The sequence below is a fragment of the Pinus tabuliformis genome, chromosome Q, assembly GCF_031772625.1.
Source record: "Pinus tabuliformis cultivar Carrire ecotype Pingquan chromosome Q, CPIR1, whole genome shotgun sequence".
In the NCBI taxonomy this organism is placed as follows: Eukaryota; Viridiplantae; Streptophyta; class Pinopsida; order Pinales; family Pinaceae; genus Pinus; species Pinus tabuliformis.
The window spans coordinates 1351714958-1351726932 of NC_142296.1; the positions used below are offsets into that span (position 1 = coordinate 1351714958).

General features: G+C 36.6%; 1 pseudogene; it reads left to right on the top strand.

The window, feature by feature from the left end:
• The first annotated feature begins 10438 nt into the window (after positions 1-10438).
• On the top strand, positions 10439-11290 carry LOC149224917 (aldehyde oxidase GLOX1 pseudogene; annotated as a pseudogene).
• Positions 11291-11975: the final 685 nt, after the last annotated feature.

Consider the following 11975-nt stretch of genomic DNA (forward strand, 5'->3'; position numbering starts at 1 on the left):
TTCCCACTCAATTATTGGTGTGGCCATTTCATTCCCCATAAGAGATCTTAATATTCTCAAGAGAACAACTTGAATGCATTTTTGAGCTACTTAAGAGGTAAAGCTTTGACCCTGGGAATTCGATTTTTTCCTCTCACTAGATTTATGTCATAACATGTGGGTGTCGTACATTAATTTTCTAAAATTATATACTCTTAAACACAAACACGCACACACACACAAATTTCATTTAATATGTTGATATTTTTTGAATTTTTAAGGTAAATGAAGTTTTAGAATTTTAAAGCAAATTAATAACTAATAAAAATTTATTAAAAAATTTTTAAATAATGAAATAATATCAAGTTCATTTAAAATAATTGTCAAGTGGGTGTAGCTTAGAGAGGAGGTGATATTATCCTCCCCACTGAGGATTCCAACCCCATCTATATTGACATGCTCACTCCTTGGGAATCACTTCTACATAGATAATTTGTCTATTTTATTAGATATGAAACTAAATTAACATTGAAACTCAAAGAGAAATATAGTGTTTATAACGTTCAAGATACCCCAAGTGCTAGAGCACAGAGATATCTTAAAGAGAGGGAATGGATTATTGGAATGAGATTGGATAGACCTTCTTAGTTCATATTTTATTAGGGACTATAATTCAAGTGCATTTATTTGGATATTATAGGATGCATAAAATAGTATTTCTCAAGGGAGAGTATACCTAGTAGGCTATGTGCTATCCATGTTGTTGGATTGTTTAGCTCATTTTAATTTACAATTCTAATTAATAGCAAATAGTGTGAAAAGTTTAACATTATAATTTTTTCTAAACATTTTTAAAGTATTAAAATTAGAACTCTATTGAAATCTTGATTAATAATAAAGTAACAATATTTTCCAATTTAAGAATTTTAATATTTCCTAAGAGAAGAAAACCTTACACACATATTTTCCAAACTAAGATTTTCAATATTTCCTCGGAGAAGAAAACCCCTCTCTCACACACACACACATTACAATTGTAAAAAAAAATGTTTTTTAATATTTAATAAATTTCCACAATTTTTTATAATTTTATTAAAATACACAATCAATACACTAACCTTATAATTCATTAGTAAATAAAAAATCATTATAAATTTAGTTATAAACATAATATATAAATTATTCATTTAATTCAAATTTGAGTACTCTTTAAGTGTGACTTTTTATGGGATTCCCCAAAAATATGCTCAAAAATCCAAAAAATCGCACTTAAAGACTACTCCATCAAAATTACATCTCATTCTATACATTTCAAACAAGCATGTGTAAGAGAAATATTATAAAGAATTAGATCCCTTATTATATACCATTCTCATTTAAAGTTTGTTATATGGATATTGATGTTAGCATTTATGGTCATGGACATGAATAGTATGCATACAAGACTTCATTTTGAGTTGCTTATATTTGGTGAACCGAGTTGTTTGATATTTTAATGTAAAGACTAAAAAATTAACAATCCTTTAATAAGATTTTTAATGGTGTTTTAATTAGCATTAATGAATTTAATGATATTTAATTTAAAGATTCAATTTACTTGTTTTGGTGCTTTTTGTTGTTGATACTATTCTTTATGATATTATAACTTTTTGTTATTTAATATTTATTTTCAAACTCAAATATAAATAATGATCACATTTTTAACATAGATGAAGCTATTTAATTTATATACCAAAATTTTCCAATTTATATTGGAATATTTAAATAAGAAATATATCCATATTTTAGCTATTTTAAGTTTTGGAGATTTAATAGGTATAATTTTCTGCCAATTTTAGTTGTATTAGGGAAGATATTTTTTAAAATTTTGAAGTTTGAGTTGCATAACTTGCACAATTTAGGCGATGGAGGAGTTTTCAAGGTGTTGAATCCATTTGTTTAGTCAAAAGCACATTTTAAACAACTAAACATCACAATCTCGGCTCACAGTTGTGTGCAATAATTAAACAAAACCACAATTTAACATATAACATATTCACAATTTACTTCACGATATATCTTGAGGTGAGTGATATTTAATGTTTTTGAAAATGGGATTTTGGCAATAATGTTTTAATTTGTATTAATGAATTTAATGATATTACTCAATTTTACTTGTTTTATATAATTTGGTAATTTTTTGTTGTTGATGCAATTCTTTATGATGTTATAATTTTTTTGTTATTCAATATGTATTTTTAAACTCATAAATATATCACATTTCTGTCCTGTTGAAAGAAGAACATACAATAATTAGATGGAATTATTTCATTTACATGACGCAATTCCCTAGTTTTTGGTGGAATATTTAAATAAGAAATATAATCCTAGTCTCCCTGTTTTAAGTTTTGGAGATTTCATAGGCATATTTTTTTGTCAAATTTTCCATTATTATGGCATATATTTGTTAAAATTTAGAAGTTTGAGTTGTATAATCTACAGAGGTAGGTGCCTAAGGAGTATTAAAGGGGTTGAATCCATTTATGTAGTTAAAAAAACGCACTTTAAACAACTAATATCACAATTTGCCCCACAAGTTTGTTGTAATCTTAATGAGTTGTTTTTAGTGAGACTTACTAATATCACAATTTCCCCCACAAGTTTGTTGTAATCTTAATGAGTTGTTTTTAGTGAGACTTTTTGGAATCTTCTCTGGTGGGATTTTCCCGTCTAATTTCTCTAAAATCCTGCAGGAATTTATTGAAATCACTTTTCAGGGTGGGCGCTGAATCCATATATACAGTCAAAAAGCCAGTTTAAATAACACAAATCAAGATTCCACCTCAATTTTTTTTCAGCCAAATTCTACAGGAGAAATTCCAAAAAATTCTACTAAAAACAACTCCTCACCTTAATATATTATTGTCACCTTATAATATAAATGTGAGAATATTGTCACCTTAAAATATAAATGTGAGAAGTTTATTGTGATTCCGAAAATAGAGTTCTGGAAATGCTATTTTGCTTATATTTTCCATTCCAAGTTGGTCTAGCCATGTTTATTGTGGTCTGTGATCCAGCCAGAAATGAAATAAGAGTGAGTTTTAATTGAGGTTGGCCACGTTGAAAGAGCAGATACATCCACGATGACTATGGCTGGAATGTGGAGACCACTTACAACTATGCATTTGACATCACCTCTCTATAAAAACTCAGCTCATGAACTCGCCTTTGCAGAGCGTACCAACAGCAATACCGATTTCTGGATATCATATCATGGAGTCCAAGTGTTGCATTTGGATTCAATTTGTGGTGTATATTCTGGTAATCAATATTTGCAGGGCGGATGGCCGTGATACGGTAAGCCCTGGCCCTGGGAGATGGGAAGTGGTGATTGAAAATGGAGGTGTGTCGGCGATGCATATGGCCACCACCATTATGGGTACAGTGGTGATGTACGATTACACAGATTTTGGTGATTCTAATATAAGCCTCGCAAATGGAATTTGCATAGGTAAATCAGCCGGTTATCATGATTGCTCAGCGCACTCCATAGAATACAACATTGCTACAAACAAGGTGAGACCGTTGACGCTGAGGACTGATACTTGGTGTTCATCGGGAGCCTTTGCTGCGGACGGTACTTTGGTTAGCACTGGTGGATGGGGCGATGGAAACATGAGCGTTCGTAAATTTGTACCTTGTGAAACTTCTACATGTGATTGGGTTGATCTATTAAATTTGTAATTTCAACGCAGCTGTACTGCGCTCCCCAAAACCACCGAACAAAACCACAAACCGCCCAGAGGATATCGCACCACCTTCCAGCGAAAAGTTGTTTCCGTATTCTTGGCTCCGATACGATTTGGTGAAGACATGTGGCTCTCACCTAACGTCAGCATCTCTGACATATCGGGAGGTAAAGCTCAGCATTAAAGTGGCTTCCAATATCTTTCTCCACCGTCGGATCTGCTCCCGTGTTCTCCGTCGTTGATCGATTGAAGCTGCATACAAACCAACGTCAAATCAAATTGCGTGGAGTGAATGTCAAATTTTGGTTGACCATACGTTTTAATTAATGAAATGTCATAGTGGTAGGTAGAATATTGAAGTTTTTATATATTGCACATAAGTTTTTTATGTCGAAGGTATGGTACATTTAAAGATAGGCATGGTCAGTTTTTTTACGCAATGTAATACTTAAAAAAAAAGAGCTCATATATATTTTAGTTAGTTGACTTTTTGGTAATATGTGAGAGCTCGTGGTGCAGAGAAAAAAAAACCATGTGTGGTATGTATTGAACGCACAGCAGTGCGAGAAATTACACAGAACAGGGTTGTAATGTCTTGTGAGGCATCGTAAAACAGAGGAGTAGCAAAAACCATGTGTGGTTTTGCACAGCAGTGCATAAAGAAAATGGTGGAGCGAGTTTTTTGTAAGTCTGTGTAAAAAAAATTTTACAGCAGTATGTAAAAATAGTTTTACACCAGTAAATGTGAATGGAGGTTTTACAGCAGTAAATGTTAATGGGAATTTTTTCCAGCAGTGTAAATTCTCATATGGAGACAGAGTGAATGTTTTTTTTTGTTTTAATGAATAGAAATCTTTTATGGTGGTGAAATACTATGTTTCTCAGTGAAATTTTTTTTAAGCTTCTCTGTGCACAAAAAGATCCTGTGGAGGTAAAACAGAGCATTGCCTCTGTGTGTTTGAATCTTGGTTTTTGGTATTTTCCCCATCAAAAATATCCAACAGTGGTATCAGAGCTGGTCCAGGCTCTTTAAAGAAGTTAAAGAAGCTGAAGGGAGAAGGTTGTTGCTGCAGCAAAACTTCTCAGACAGTTAGAAGACTCAGACAACGAAGGATTCAGGTATTCTTCATAGCTATCTTGTTTGTTATTGAAGAGACAGTCAGTGTTTTAAATACACAGTCAAGGAATGGCTAGCACAAGCACTGGTATGGGTATGTTTAATACCCAGCTCCCACAGTTTAATGGGAAGAACTATGACTACTGGTCAATAACTATGAAAGCCTTGCTTGCTTCCCAAGACTTATGGGAAATAGTTGAAGATGGTTTTGAAGAACCAGCGGATGAAACTGAGTTCAATGCATTAACTCAGGGAGAGAAGGATCTGCTGAAGAGCAATAGGAAGAAGGATTCAAAAGCCCGTGTGTTGTTGTATCTAGCAGTAGACCAGAGTATATTTCCAAGGTTAGCAGCAGCTAAGACAGCAAATGAAGCATGGGAAACCCTTAAGACAGCCTATCAAGGCATGGAGAGAGTGAAGACAGCAAAACTACAATTGCTGAGAAAGGATTTTGAGAACTTGAACATGAAGGAGTCAGATAACATTGACTCATTCTTCACTCATGTGATTGGTGTAATCACACAAATGAGAACTCATGGAGAAACCATTGAAGATAGAAGGATTGTGGAGAAAATATTGAGGGTCTTACCCTCAAGGTTCGATGCCATAGTCACCACCATTGAAGAGACAAAGGATCTCTCAAACTATTCAGTTGATGAGCTACATGCATCACTGATAACACATGAGCAGAGGTTGAGTAGGAATGAAAACTCATCTCTTGAGCAAGCCTTCAAGACCCAGATGTCCTTTGGAAGAGGAAGAGGTCAAGGCAGAGGAAACCGAAGAGGAAGAGGCAGAAGCCAGAACAGAGGTGGAAGGAACAGCCCATCAAATGCACAAGGAAGAGGCAGCAATCCAAATCAGAACCAAGGTCAAGGCAGCAGCCAACAAAGAGATCAGTATCAGGCTCAAGGACAAAGGTATGATAAATCTAATGTTCAATGCTATTATTGCAAAAGGTATGGACATTATGCTAGTGATTGTAGAAAGAAACAGCATGATAAGAACAGCAGACAAAATGCAAATGTTACAAGAGAAAACAGCAGTCAAGAAAATGTCTTGTTAGCTTGTAACATGGCTGAAACACATAGTGAGGACATATGGTTTTTAGACTCAGGTTGCAGCAACCATATGACCGGAAATATAGCCTTCTTTTCTGCCCTAGATAAAAATGTGAAATCAGAAGTCACACTAGGAACTGATAGTAAAGTGTCTGTTATGGGAAAAGGAGAAGTAAAAATATTTTCAAAGCAAGGAGAAAGGAAAACCATAGCAGATGTATACTATGTCCCCGGAATGAGATGTAATCTCTTGAGTATTGGACAGCTTGTCCATAAGGGGTACAATGTTTTCTTTAAAAATGATGTATGCACCATCATGGATATAGCACCCAGCAAAAGATGCATTGCTGAAGTGAAGATGACAAGGAACAGGATGTTCCCTCTCAGGATCAGGGCAGATTTGAAAAACAAAGGAGAAATTGCAGCAGTTACCCAAGAGGCCTTCCAAAGCGTGCGAAAGGATGAAAATTGGTTATGGCACTTGAGATTCGGGCATCTAAATTTTGGAGGTCTAAATCTATTAAGCAGAAAAGGAATGGTAAGAGGATTACCATTGATAGAGAAGCCGGACAGCCTTTGTGAAGGTTGTATATTGGGCAAACAACATAGAGAAAGTTTTCCATCAGGGAAAGGCATAAGGGCAAAGGCACCCTTAGAGATCATCCACTCAGATTTATGTGGACCGATGCAAGCTCCATCACTAGCAGGCAGCCAATATTTCCTAACATTCATTGATGACTTTACAAGAAAGACTTGGATATATTTCCTTAAAAACAAAAGTGAAGTGTTTGAGAAATTCCAAAACTTCAAGGCATTTGTGGAAAACCAAAGCGGGCTGCATATAAAAGTTTTGAGAACTGATAGAGGAGGTGAGTATATCTCCAAGGAATTCCTAAGATTTTGTAGAGAAAATGGAATTCACAAACAATTTACAGCAAGGTACACTCCGCAGCAAAATGGAGTTGCTGAAAGGAAAAACAGAACCATCATGGAGATGGCAAGGAGCATGTTGAAGGCAAAGCATTTGCCAAATGAGTATTGGGCTGAAGCTGTACATTGTGCAGTTTATATATTGAACAGGTGTCCTACAAAAGCAGTCTTGAACAAAGTGCCAGAAGAGGCATGGAGTGGGAGAAAGCAAGGAGTCACCCACATGAGAGTTTTCGGGTGTGTGGCCTATGCACACATTCCGGATCAGCTAAGGAGGAAGTTGGACGGCAAAGGGGAGAAGTGTATCCTTGTTGGATACAGTGATGAATCCAAAGCCTACAGGCTGTACATCCCATCTACCAAGAAGTTCTTTGTCAGCAGGGATGTTCAATTCATTGAAGAGGAAGCTTGGGATGGAAGCATAGAGAAAACAGTGAATGTCAAGAAATGTTTGTCTCATGATGAGGATGAAGAGGAGGTGGCTGAAATGCATCCCCAAACAGCAGCGCCAACACAAGGACAGCAAGGGACACCATTGAGGATAAATGAGAGTGCTTCTCCAAGCACACCACAAGGAGGAAAGTCAAGTGCATCTTCAAGCACTTGCACACCAAGTGAACGAGGTAAGAAGTTTAGAAATCTAAGTGAAATTTATGAAGAAGGAATGAATTCCTTATTTGCCTTGTTTTGTCATGTTGATGATCCTATTCATTTCGAAGATGCAATCAAAGATAGGAAATGGATAGAAGCTATGGATGAGGAAATGAATGCCATAGAGAGAAACAAAACATGGGATTTGGTTGAGCTACCAAAAGGCAAAGAAGTCATTGGAGTTAAATGGGTTTATAAGACCAAGAGTAATGCTGAAGGCAAGATTGAAAGGCATAAAGCAAGGTTGGTTGTCAAAGGCTACAAGCAGCAGTATGGAAGAGATTATGAGGAGACTTTCGCACCGGTTGCAAGAATGGAAACAGTGAGAGCAGTGCTGTCCATAGCAGCACAAAACAAATTGAAAGTCTACCAAATGGATGTGAAATCAGCATTCCTAAATGGAGTGTTAATGGAAGAGGTCTATGTGGAACAGCCTCTCGGATATGAGAAGAAAGGTGAAGAGCACAAAGTGTGCAAATTGAAGAAAGCTCTTTATGGGCTGAAGCAAGCGCCAAGAGCATGGTACAGCAGGATAGATTCATATCTATTGGATAATGAATTTGACAAATGTGAAGGAGAACCCACAGTCTACATCAAGGAAAAGGATGGTAAAATTTTAATTGTTGTCTTGTATGTAGATGATGTTATTTTCACTGGAAATGATATTTATCTTATTGAGAACTTTAAATCAGTCATGAAGGATGAATTTGAAATGACTGACATGGGTTTGTTGAGATACTTCTTAGGCATAGAAGTAGATAAAAATGAAAAAGGAATTTTTATATCTCAAGCAAGATATGTAAATCAAGTTTTGGGCAGATTTAAGATGGAAGAATGCAAGGCAGCAATCACTCCCACAGTGATGGGATTAAAACTCAGCAGAGAGGACAGCAGCAAGGATTTTGATCCTAGTTTGTACAAGAGTATTGTAGGCAGCCTTATGTATTTAACAGCTACTAGGCCTGACATTATGTATGCTGTTAGTTTAATTTCCAGATTCATGGAGAGGCCAAAGGAGGCACATTGGCAAGAAGCAAAAAGAATTTTAAGGTATGTGAAAGGTACCAAAATGTTTGGAATTTTATATAATGACTCAGAACATTCAGATTTGGTTGGATGCACTGATAGTGATTGGGCTGGAAGTGTAGATGATCGGAAGAGCACTTCCGGTTATGTAATTCATATGGGTTCAGGAGCCATTTCATGGGCTTCTAAGAAGCAGTCCATTGTAGCATTGTCTACAGCAGAGGCTGAATATGTGGCAGCTACAGCAGCAGCATGTCAAGCAGTGTGGATGAGAAGAATGTTGAGAAGCTTAGGCCAAGAGCAGGCAAAAGCGACAGTGATCTTTTGTGACAATAGCTCAGCTATTGCATTGTCAAAGAATTCAGTGTTTCATAAAAGAACGAAACACATTGATACAAGGTTTCACTACATCAGAGAATTGGTGAACAATGGAGAAATTGTCCTAGAACATTGCAGGACTCAAGAACAGGTTGCAGACATCTTGACAAAGCCACTTGATCAGAAAAGCTTTGAATTTTTGAGGAAGTGTCTCGGTATGACCGAATGCCCAGCTGTTGAAATTAAAGGGGAGTGTTAAATTTGTAATTTCAACGCAGCTGTACTGCGCTCCCCAAAACCACCGAACAAAACCACAAACCGCCCAGAGGATATCGCACCACCTTCCAGCGAAAAGCTGTTTCCGTATTCTTGGCTCCGATACGATTTGGTGAAGACATGTGGCTCTCACCTGACGTCAGCATCTCTGACATATCGGGAGGTAAAGCTCAGCATTAAAGTGGCTTCCGATATCTTTCTCCACCGTCGGATCTTCTCCCGTGTTCTCCGCCGTTGATCGATTGAAGCTGCATACAAACCAACGTCAAATCAAATTGCGTGGAGTGAATGTCAAATTTTGGTTGACCATACGTTTTAATTAATGAAATGTCATAGTGGTAGGTAGAATATTGAAGTTTTTATATATTGCACGTAAGTTTTTTATGTCGAAGGTATGGTACATTTAAAGATAGGCATGGTCAGTTTTTTTACGCAATGTAATACTTAAAAAAAAGAGCTCATATATATTTTAGTTAGTTGACTTTTTGGTAATATGTGAGAGCTCGTGGTGCAGCGAAAAAAAAACCATGTGTGGTATGTATTGAACGCACAGCAGTGCGAGAAATTACACAGAACAGGGTTGTAATGTCTTGTGAGGCATCGTAAAACAGAGGAGTAGCAAAAACCATGTGTGGTTTTGCACAGCAGTGCATAAAGAAAATGGTGAAGCGAGTTTTTTGTAAGTCTGTGTAAAAAAAATTTTACAGCAGTATGTAAAAATAGTTTTACACCAGTAAATGTGAATGGAGGTTTTACAGCAATAAATGTTAATGGGAATTTTTTCCAGCAGTGTAAATTCTCATATGGAGACAGAGTGAATGTTTTTTTTTGTTTTAATGAATAGAAATCTTTTATGGTGGTGAAATACTCTGTTTCTCAGTGAAATTTTTTTTAAGCTTCTCTGTGCACAAAAAGATCCTGTGGAGGTAAAACAGAGCATTGCCTCTGTGTGTTTGAATCTTGGTTTTTGGTATTTTCCCCATCAAAAATATCCAACATGATCCAGCTGGTGAACCTGGATCTGGGCTTCTGAACGATCGATGGTATGCTTCAAACCAGATCCTTCCTGACGGTAGAAGTATTGTTGTGGGGGCAACTACGCTTTTACCTACGAATTCCTGCCACCAAGGAAGCCTGGTGAGGGAGTTTACAATCTGACGTTTCTAGAAGACACCTATGTGTCCCTATACAATCTCTATCCTTTTCTTCATCTCTCATCCGAGGGAAATCTCTTCATCTTCGCCAACCGTGATTCCATCTTGCTTGATTACCAAAGAAATGTTGTGGTCAGGCATTTTCCAAGAATCCCATATGGCCCAAGAAATTACCCCACCACCGCCTCATCTGTGATGTTGCCACTGTCCGCATCTGATGCATTTCGGAGGACAGAAATTATGATCTGCGGTGGTGCTCCTGTTGACAGTTACAATTTGTCACTTGCAGGGATTTTCCTTGACGCGCTCCAGAGCTGTGGAAGAATGGTTATCACAGATCCCAATGCTGATTGGGCAATGGAGAACATGCCTGCTCCCAGAGTTCTGGGAGATATGCTGCTTCTTCCCACCGGTGAAATTCTGATTATCAATGGAGCGGAGAAGGGATGTGCAGGTTATGGGCAAGCAACCAATCCAGCTCTTGCTCCTTATTTATACAGACCTAATGCATTGCCAGGGCAGCGCTTCTCAGTACTCGCAAGTTCCACTGTTCCAAGAATGTATCATTCCACTGCAATTGTATTGCCTGATGGTAGGATTTTTGTGGGAGGTTCCAACCCCAACAAAAATTATAATTTCACCGTTATGTTTCCCACAGAGCTTCGTCTGCAAGCATACAGTCCTTATTACTTAGACGAATCTTCCCTGAAGCCCACCATCATTTCTGTGCTGCCTGCTTCGGTCACTTATGGCGGTAGCTTCAAGGTTCAATTCGCTGCAAATAATCATCATAACATTTCCATTCAGTTCAACATTTATCCTCCGACCTTCACTACTCACTCTTTTTCCATGCATCAGAGATTGCTTCTGCTTGCATCTGCCACCCCACAATTAGAATTAGTAGGAGGAGCGGGGCAGAATATTTATAGTGCCCTAGTAACGGCACCTCCCACGCCTGTTGCAGCACCGCCTGGGTACTACATGCTATTCGTGCTCAACAGTGGAATACCCAGCGCTGCCACTTGGATTCATTTGTCTTCTAATTAGACTCATCCTTCCGCTTTGACATTCTCAATAATCTCCTCATATGTATTGTACTCTACCCTACTCTACTGTACTGAGTGAGCGTTGCAACGGTAAGCTCTCGTACATTTCAGAGCAATAAAAGTTTTGGGTTTTTTTTCTTTCTGTGGGGAAGAAATTTGAAATTTGTTAATCAAAATTGTACATTTTTTTCACCAATGTAGTGAAAAAGCAATAAAAGTGAAAAAGCAATAAAAGTTTTAGGGATGAAATTTGAAAATTGTTATGAAGCGTCTCTTTTGAAAATTGTGCATTTCTTTAACCAATGCAGTGAAAAAGCAATAAAATTTTGGGTCTTTTTTTTCTTTTTTCATGTAAAGAAATTTGAAATTTGTTACTAAGCGTTTCTTTTCGAAATTGTTATATAAAGTAAAGGATATTATTATATAAAGTGTTATGTTGGATTGTTATTATAGAAAGTGTGATGTTAAATGTAAAAAGACGAGGATGTTTAAAATGTTAATTATATATTTATTCTTTTAAAATTAATCCACTCTCATTAATGTTAATAAAATATCCATCATATTCATGTGTATTAAGTATCAAGATATAATTATCATTATTTTAAATTTGATTAAAAAATATTATAATTTAAACTTAAAAAAACACATGTTATAATTTTAAAACTCAACCTACTATTATGAATCAC